Source organism: Babylonia areolata, chromosome 11, assembly GCF_041734735.1.
Source record: "Babylonia areolata isolate BAREFJ2019XMU chromosome 11, ASM4173473v1, whole genome shotgun sequence".
NCBI classification, from domain to species: domain Eukaryota; kingdom Metazoa; phylum Mollusca; class Gastropoda; order Neogastropoda; family Buccinidae; genus Babylonia; species Babylonia areolata.
This window is the reverse complement of record NC_134886.1, coordinates 2,870,501-2,878,848: the sequence shown is the minus strand read 5'-3', so window position 1 is coordinate 2,878,848 and position 8,348 is coordinate 2,870,501.

Sequence of the window (8,348 nt, the reverse complement as noted above, 5' to 3'; positions counted from 1 at the left end):
TATTTATTTATTTATGTAAGCTTATCTATTATTTATTCCCCCGTTTTTTTGTTTGTTTGTTGTTGTTTTTTTTGTTTTTTTTGTTTTTTTCTCAAGGCCTGACTAAGCGCGTTGGGTTACGCTGCTGGTCAGGCATCTGCTTGGCAGATGTGGTGTAGCGTATATGGTTTGTCCGAACGCAGTGACGCCTCCTTGAGCTACTGAAACTGAAACTGAAACTGAGCATGGTGCTGTGTTCCTCTTTTTTTTTTTTTTTTTTTTTTTTTTTTTTTTTTTGCTGCCCCATCATCTGCACCGTTTCAGTGGCATTACTCCCACGCCGCTCATTTAGATTCCCCCATACACGGCCCACACCCGGGTTCGTCCATCGCAGTTCCAGCGTCGGCAGTCCACAGGGAGCCATCGATGTTAGGTCGCCTGGAGGCCACACACCAGAGGAGACCCACCCTGCACTGCTGCTGAGTCACTTCGGAGGTGTTCAGTGGTGCCTGTTCTGATTGATTTAACGTACTTAGGACACCACCTACTAAGCCCCCTACTAACGACAATAATGGCTTAGTCGCGGAGCCAGACGGAGTGAGCGTCCCTCCCAGAGTGGAGATGGTGCTGTGTTCCTGGGAAAAGACATTCATCTCTGATGTTCCTCACACCACCCAGGTGTCAATGAGTACCGGACTTCGGCAGGGGAAGGGTTAAAACTGGCAGAATGAGAGGATTGGGCCCCGCCTTCCTTTGCCGAGCCCTGCACACTGTGGGTAGGTATTCACTAACCCTATGGCCGTACAACGGTATTGAACCTTCAACACTTTCAGCTTAAACGTTTCGTAACAATGAACCTTTTACTGCCATTTTCCAAAGCGTAACGTCAACTCATGATATACACCCAGTTATCATGTTAGTGTAGTCTGATATTGTGACATACACAAGTTGTGTTTGACAGTTTGATAGTAACTGTGAATACCAGACAGTTGGATCCAGTTCATGTACAGATTATTATGATACAATGTAGCCTTGAGATATGCATGTGAAGTGATGGCCTAGAGGTAACGCGTCCGCCCAGGAAGCGAGAGAATCTGAGCGCGCTGGTTCGAATCACGACTCAGCCGCCGATATTTTCTCCCCCTCCACTAGACCTTGAGTGGTGGTCTGGACGCTAGTCATTCGGATGAGACGATAAACCGAGGTCCCGTGTGCAGCATACACGTAGCGCACGTAAAAGAACCCACGGCAACAAAAGGGTTGTTCCTGGCAAAATTATGTATAAAAATCCACTTCGATGGGGAAAACAAATAAAACTGCACGCAGGAAAAAAAAAGAAAAAAAAGGGTGGCGCTGTCAGTGTAGCGACGCGCTCTCCCTGGGGAGAGCAACCCGAATTTCATACAGAGAAATCTGTTGTGAAAAAAAGAAATACATACATACATACATATATATATATATATATATATATATATATATATATATATAAAGAAATACACACACACACATATATATATATATAGATAGATATATATATAATATAAAGAAATACAGATATATATATAGAGAGAGAGAGAGAGAGAGAGAGAGAGAGAGAGAGAGACAGAGAGACAGAGACAGAGACAGAGAGACAGAGAGAGAGAGAGAGAGAGAGAGAGACAGAGAGAGAGAGACAGAGAGAGATAGTTCAAAATCGCATGCAGTTTTCAAGAATATTCCTGTGTGGTCGATGAGACAATGGCAGCCCCAAATCGTACGGTTTTTCGCAAGCGTCACTCACAGTGAGAGAGAGAGAGAGAGAGAGAGAGAGAGAGAGAGAGAGAGGTGCGAAGGGGGTGGGGGCAGAGGGGGCCAGGGTGGGGATTCCGACATGGAAGGTACGTCTGTCCACGCCTGACGGAGCCCGGAGAATGCATGCATGCACGGATCAGACCCTACGCGTGCAAAAACCCCAACACGGCAGATGCTCAGTGCACTGTGGGGAGAGGTCTGCTTTCACGCGGGCAGCGGTCACTCCCTTTCCCCGGGCCTGCACCTTCCTCCTAACGTATGTGGACTGGTTACGTAGACTTCGGCCTCTCGTACGTACACACACACACACACACACACACACACACACACACACACACACGACGGCCTCTGTCCCCATCCACCCAGCACCCTTTCCTCTCCTCCCCTCCCCTCCCCTCCCCCTCCATGTGCACACTTCGCTAAACACCTGGAATCAGGGGACCAAGAACCTTACCTCCATCCACAGGCAGCCAGTCGCCAGTCCTACCCACCTGTCTGTCTGTCTCTCTCTGTCTCTGTCTCTGTTTCCGTCTGTTTGTCTGTCTCTCTCTGTTTGTCTGCCTCTGTTTCTATCCGTCTGTCTGTCTGTCATTATTATCTTCTTTTTTCATGTGTGTTTTGTCTCCTTAACGCCTGACAAAGCGCATTGGGTTGTCCAGCATATATGGATTTTTATGAACACAGTGACAACTTGAGCAGCTCAGCTGACGGGCGCCATAGCCGAGTGGTTAAAGCGTTGGACTGTCAATCTGAGGGTCCCGGGTTCGAATCACGGTGACGGCGCCTGGTGGGTAAAGGGTGGAGATTTTTACGATCTCCCAGCTCAACATAATTATGTGCAGACCTGCTAGTGCCTGAACCCCCTTCGTGTGTATATGCAAGCAGAAGATCAAATACGCACGTTAAAGATCCTGTAATCCCTGTCAGCGTTCGGTGGGTTATGGAAACAAGAACATACCCAGCATGCACACCCCCGAAAACGGAGTATGACTGCCTACATGGCGGGGTAAAAACGGTCATACACGTAAAAGCCCACTCGTGTGCATACGCGTGAACGCAGAAGAAGAAGAAGAAGAAGAGCAGCTGAGCTGAGCTGTACTGAACTGTCCATCTGTCAACCTTGTGTCAGTCCTCAGAAAGTGGTATGTGTCTATGACAGTCACGTTAGATAATGGCCATCAGAAAAGCAAAGGATGCAACTGCTGTCCCGACAATGTCTGGGATAGGATTTGATTATCAGTGGACAGTGTCTTGCCCGAGTTACATCCCCACTCTCTCGAACAAGAGGGATTTAGGACAGTCGGCGTTCGTTGAGATGGTCCTCAAAGGACAGATAGGCCCACAAGACTGCAGCACACACACACACACACACACACACACACATTGTAGTTGTTCCTACTGACTAAATGTTTATGGCTTACACACAGATGTGGTATAGCGTAATATAGGTGTCAGTTCTCACACTTTAGCACCTCCTTGAAACTGCAACTAACTAATTGATTACACTACGCAATCATACTACACAATCAGAACACAACTGACTGTTTGTACTGCACAATCAGAACGCAACTGACTGATTATACTACACAATCAGAACACAACTGACTGATTATACTACACAATCAGAACACAACTGACTGATTATACTTCACAATCAGAACACAACTGACTGATTATACTACACAATCAGAACACAACTGATTGATTATACATCACAACCAGAACACAACTGATTGATTACACAACACAATCAGAACGCAACTGACTGATTATACATCACAACCAGAACACAACTGATTGATTATACAACACAATCAGAACACAACTGACTGATTATACTACACAATCAGAACACAAAGAAAGAGCATGAGGTACTGCAGTTTATGGATCGACAGTCTTTGAAGGCTTCTGAAATGTCAGCACCATCGAAGATTTTGATACATTTTTTTTTTTTTAATTACAATTATTGTTATACAGACATCGACAGAGAAAGAGAGAGAGAGAGAGGGGGGGGGGGCGGTGCAGAAAATGAGATAAACGAAAGACAGTTGACATGAAAGTACAAAGAAACCTAATCATCGAGAAATGAGAGACAGACAGAGGGATATACAGACAGAGGGAGAGTATCAGCCTTCTCACATGCATAGAAAATAATCTGGAGTGAGAGGGAGACAGACAGACAGACAGAGATGGGAGAAGAAATAGACTTTGACTCATATTAAAGAAACCCACCAAGACAAGATATATTAACTCACTCAGTACGGCCAGTCCTCTCTTCTCCTCTACACAGACCCCTCGGATGTCCAGTGGGTGTCTGAATGACCCAACCTTTAGCTTCCGTCGTCAGAATTGTGGTATTTTTTGTCAACATTCACCTCTTCAGTATAAGAGCCTTCCGCTTGCAATATTTTGATGATGGTAATTGGGCTGAAACGCTGTTAACGTCGTCTCTTTCGCCGTTCGTATGGAGAGAGTTAACTAAGAAGAGAAAGAGTTACCTATGTCGTTAGAATTTCGCAAAATGTTGTCAATGTTTTTATTTTTTTTCCAATCACTGCCGGAATGTCCGGTTGTACGCTCTGATATATTGGTTTTTGATTTAGATATTATTTTCTTCCAAGTTTGTCGTATTACTTTTCATGTTTTTTACATTCAGACCACTTGTTTCTATGGTTAGTTAGTGAAGCATTCCTCAGAAGTCTTTTTGTTATTCTTGGTGCCTTGTCTGATAGCACATTTTATGGACAGATGGTGCTGACATCTAACTGATCATGGTAATACACGAGACATTAAATCTAAACGGACATGATGATATACAACAGGTGTTTACGAAACTCACAAGGTTAATGTTGGGTTCACTTTAATATTGTGAGGTTCGCTGACTCAAGACCTGGCTAAATGCGTTGGGTTACGCTGCTGGTCAGGCATCTGCTTAGCAGATGTGGTGTATATATATTTGTATATGGATTCGTCCAAACGCTGTGACGCCTCTTTGTGTAACTGAACTGAACTGAACATTGACATAACTGGAAAAAAAACCACAAAAAAACACAACCACCAAAATTGATGAAACTCGAAGGGACAGAACAAGCATAAGAAGAGAAAGAGAGACAGAGGACAAGGAGACAGACAGACAGACAGACAGACAGACACAAGGTGAAGCACCACACACTCACCTGAAGAAAACCTTCCCTCACCTTTCATGTGTAGCCCGTAAGCAGGTGTGTTGTAACAGCACTGGAGGGGAGAGAGGCTGAACGAGGTCACGCCGGCCGGTGGTCACTGAGACGTGTGGTCACCTCTCTCTCTCTCTCTCACTGCAGAGCGAGGCGTGACGGCTGGACAACGTGTGTGACGGGGCAGCGCCTCAAAGGTGGCGGCACTTAATAATTGTCGTCAGGTATCAGTTATTATTGTCGCCAGGCATCAGCTATTGTCGCCAGCGACAATGAAATTATGTGCCAACCCTCAAGACGTATTTTCATCACGAATATACTGTCGTCGACAACAATCATATTATGTGACAAAATTGTCACTGGGTATATACTGTCGCCAGTGACAATGGAATTATGTGCCGACCCTCAGGACACATAATTATTGTCGCTGGCACATACTGTATCTGGGACCAACGACACATATTGACGCCTTAGTCAGAGTAAACAATTCAACGTAGAGATGATCGTCATCAGGATATAAATCTGGAGGAGGATGAGTGTGTGTGTGTGTGTGTGTGTGTGTGTGTGTGTGTGTGTCAGACTCAGACTCTTGTCATTGAAACTGCATATAAAGGTCTACTGACATAACAAAGGGTAAAACCAACCAAACTGAGTATGAAACGTGTGATACCCTTCCGATTTCCCCACCCGATCCAAACACACACACACACACACACACACACACACACACACACACACACACACACACACACACACACACACACACACACACACACACACACACACACGTGTTTTCACCGGCGACAACTTGGAACGTGCTGAAGTGTAACACTCGGTCAGGAGGGTCGACACATAATTGTCGCAGGAGACAAACATCATCTGCGTAGAGACAATATATGCCTAGCGACAATATATGCACGACGACAATATAATTATGCCTGACGGTAAACGGGTAATAATATGCATACCCAGCGACAATATATGAAAAAAAACGACTATCTATACACAGCGACAACATATGAACGGCCACAATATGTGTTCGGCAACATTATATGTTCGGCGAGAATATGATTATGAATAGTGACACTAATGTGTACGACGACAAAGTATATATGTCTGGCAACAATATTTAATGCACGGCGACAACATATACAGGATGACAATTACTATATGCATGGCGACAATATATACACGATGACACTATATGCATAGCGACGATACATACACGATGACACTATATGCATGGCGACAATATATACAAGCTGACAATCTATGCATGGCAACAATATATACACCACGACGATATGATGCAAGGCGACAATATATACACGGCGACAATACATGCACGACGACAATGTATGCACGGCAACATTATAGAATGCACGGCGACACTATGTGTCCTGTCACTGGGCTGTGGTGGACGACACCAAGAGACGAGGGGCGATGTGCTTTCCGGCAGGCTGGGCAGGACTGATGCTGGTGTGCTGCTAACACTCGCTGCAACCAGCTGTGGGTTGTGCAGGCCTGACTAAGCGCGTTGGGTTACGCTGCTGGTCAGGCATCTGCTTGGCAGATGTGGTGTAGCGTATATGGATTTGTCCGAACGCAGTGACGCCTCCTTGAGCTACTGATACTGATACTGATACTGTGCAGTCACTTCACTGGCTACCTGTCGTATGTTTACATGATAGCCAATCGTGGAAAGCCCGTCTTTTAACCCCCTCCCCCACTACCGCCCGCCCCCCCTTCAACCCCCATCTCCCCCAAACCCCATCCTCCGTATATTACAATGGTATGTGCTCTCTCTCTCTCTCTCTCTCTCTCTCTCTCTCACACACACACACACACACACACACACACACCCTGTCTCTCTCTCTCTCACACACCCTGTCTGTCTGTCTGTCTCTCCATCTATCTATCTATATGCCTGTCTATCTGAGTCCTTTTCTTGTATTAATTCTGTCATGACTGTAGGTTCTTCTCTCTCTCTCTCTCTCTCTTGTTGCTGACCGATAGAAGCCTTTGTTTTGTACCTGTTGTTGTTTTGGCACAGCTGCATGCTGCGTTTCCTGTCCCCTCCACTCACCACCAGAAAGATGTGTGGGACTTGGTGTGGCAAGAGGGAGGAGGGGGGTCGGAAATCGGAAGGGGAGGGGGGGGGAGGCAGTTGTTTCAGTGCCAACACCGACTCCCAGCGAAACAGGGAGTTAAAAAAAAAAAAAAAAAAAAAAAAAACTCGGTGAAAACTGGTGGCTGTCTCAGCTGAGTGGTGGGTTGTTAGCGGCTGGCCGTGAAACCCTCATCAACACCTATCCGCCCTTTACTTTTCTCCCCCACACCAGTCACGCTTGGTTGGCCGGCCTCGTTCAGCTCTCCACGAGAGACTGCATGGCATGGCGGTCAGGGAGACTGTGTGTGGAGGAGGAGAGAGAGAGAGGGGGAAGGTGGGGGAGGTGGCAGAGGCGAGGGAGGAGAGAGACAGTGGGGTGAAGTGAGTGAGGGACAGTGGGGTGAAGTGAGGGACAGTGGGGTGAAGTGAGTGAGGGACAGTGGGGTGAAGTGAGGGTGAAGTGAGGGACAGTGGGGTGAAGTGAAGTGAGGGACAGTGGGGTGAAGTGAGGGACAGTGGGGTGAAGTGAGGGAGGGACAGTGGGGTGAAGTGAGGGACAGTGGGGTGAAGTGAGTGAGGGACAGTGGGGTGAAGTGAGGGACAGTGGGGTGAAGTGAGGGAGGGACAGTGGGGTGAAGTGAGGGACAGTGGGGTGAAGTGAGGGAGGGACAGTGGGGTGAAGTGAGGGAGGGACAGTGGGGTGAAGTGAGGGAGGGACAGTGGGGTGAAGTGAGGGAGGGACAGTGGGGTGAAGTGAGGGACTCGCATGGCAGGAAGCCAGGAGAGAGGAGGAGGAGGGGGTGGGGGGGTGTAGTGGTCAACGGTACTGTTCTACAGTGGCACGTCATGCAGGCACCGACTTCATAACCGCCATCTTGACACCTACTGCTGCCTACCACCCATTCATACCGCGACCCTGCAGTAACCATGGCGACGTGTTTGGTCCGGTGTAGCGCTATTGCGTGCTGTTATCGTTTTCATCACTTCCTCGAGGCGTAAGTCGTGGACTTCTGGTCCAGTGTTCACCAGTGATCAGGGTTCGATCCCCCCCAACGTTTTTTGGCATGGTGTTGTGTCTTTGGGAAATGCTCTCTACTCTGATTTGCCTCACTCCGCCCAGGTGTGAATGAGAACCTGACTTGGAAAACGGCGAAAGGAAAGGATCTGCCCCCCCCCCCCCCCCCCCCCCCCCCCCCCCCCCCCCCCCCCCTCCCCCCTCCCCCGCCCGTCTTTCATCGCAGAGTCCAAGGTGGACACAGTGGACATGAGTTCACTAACCCCGATGGCTGTGA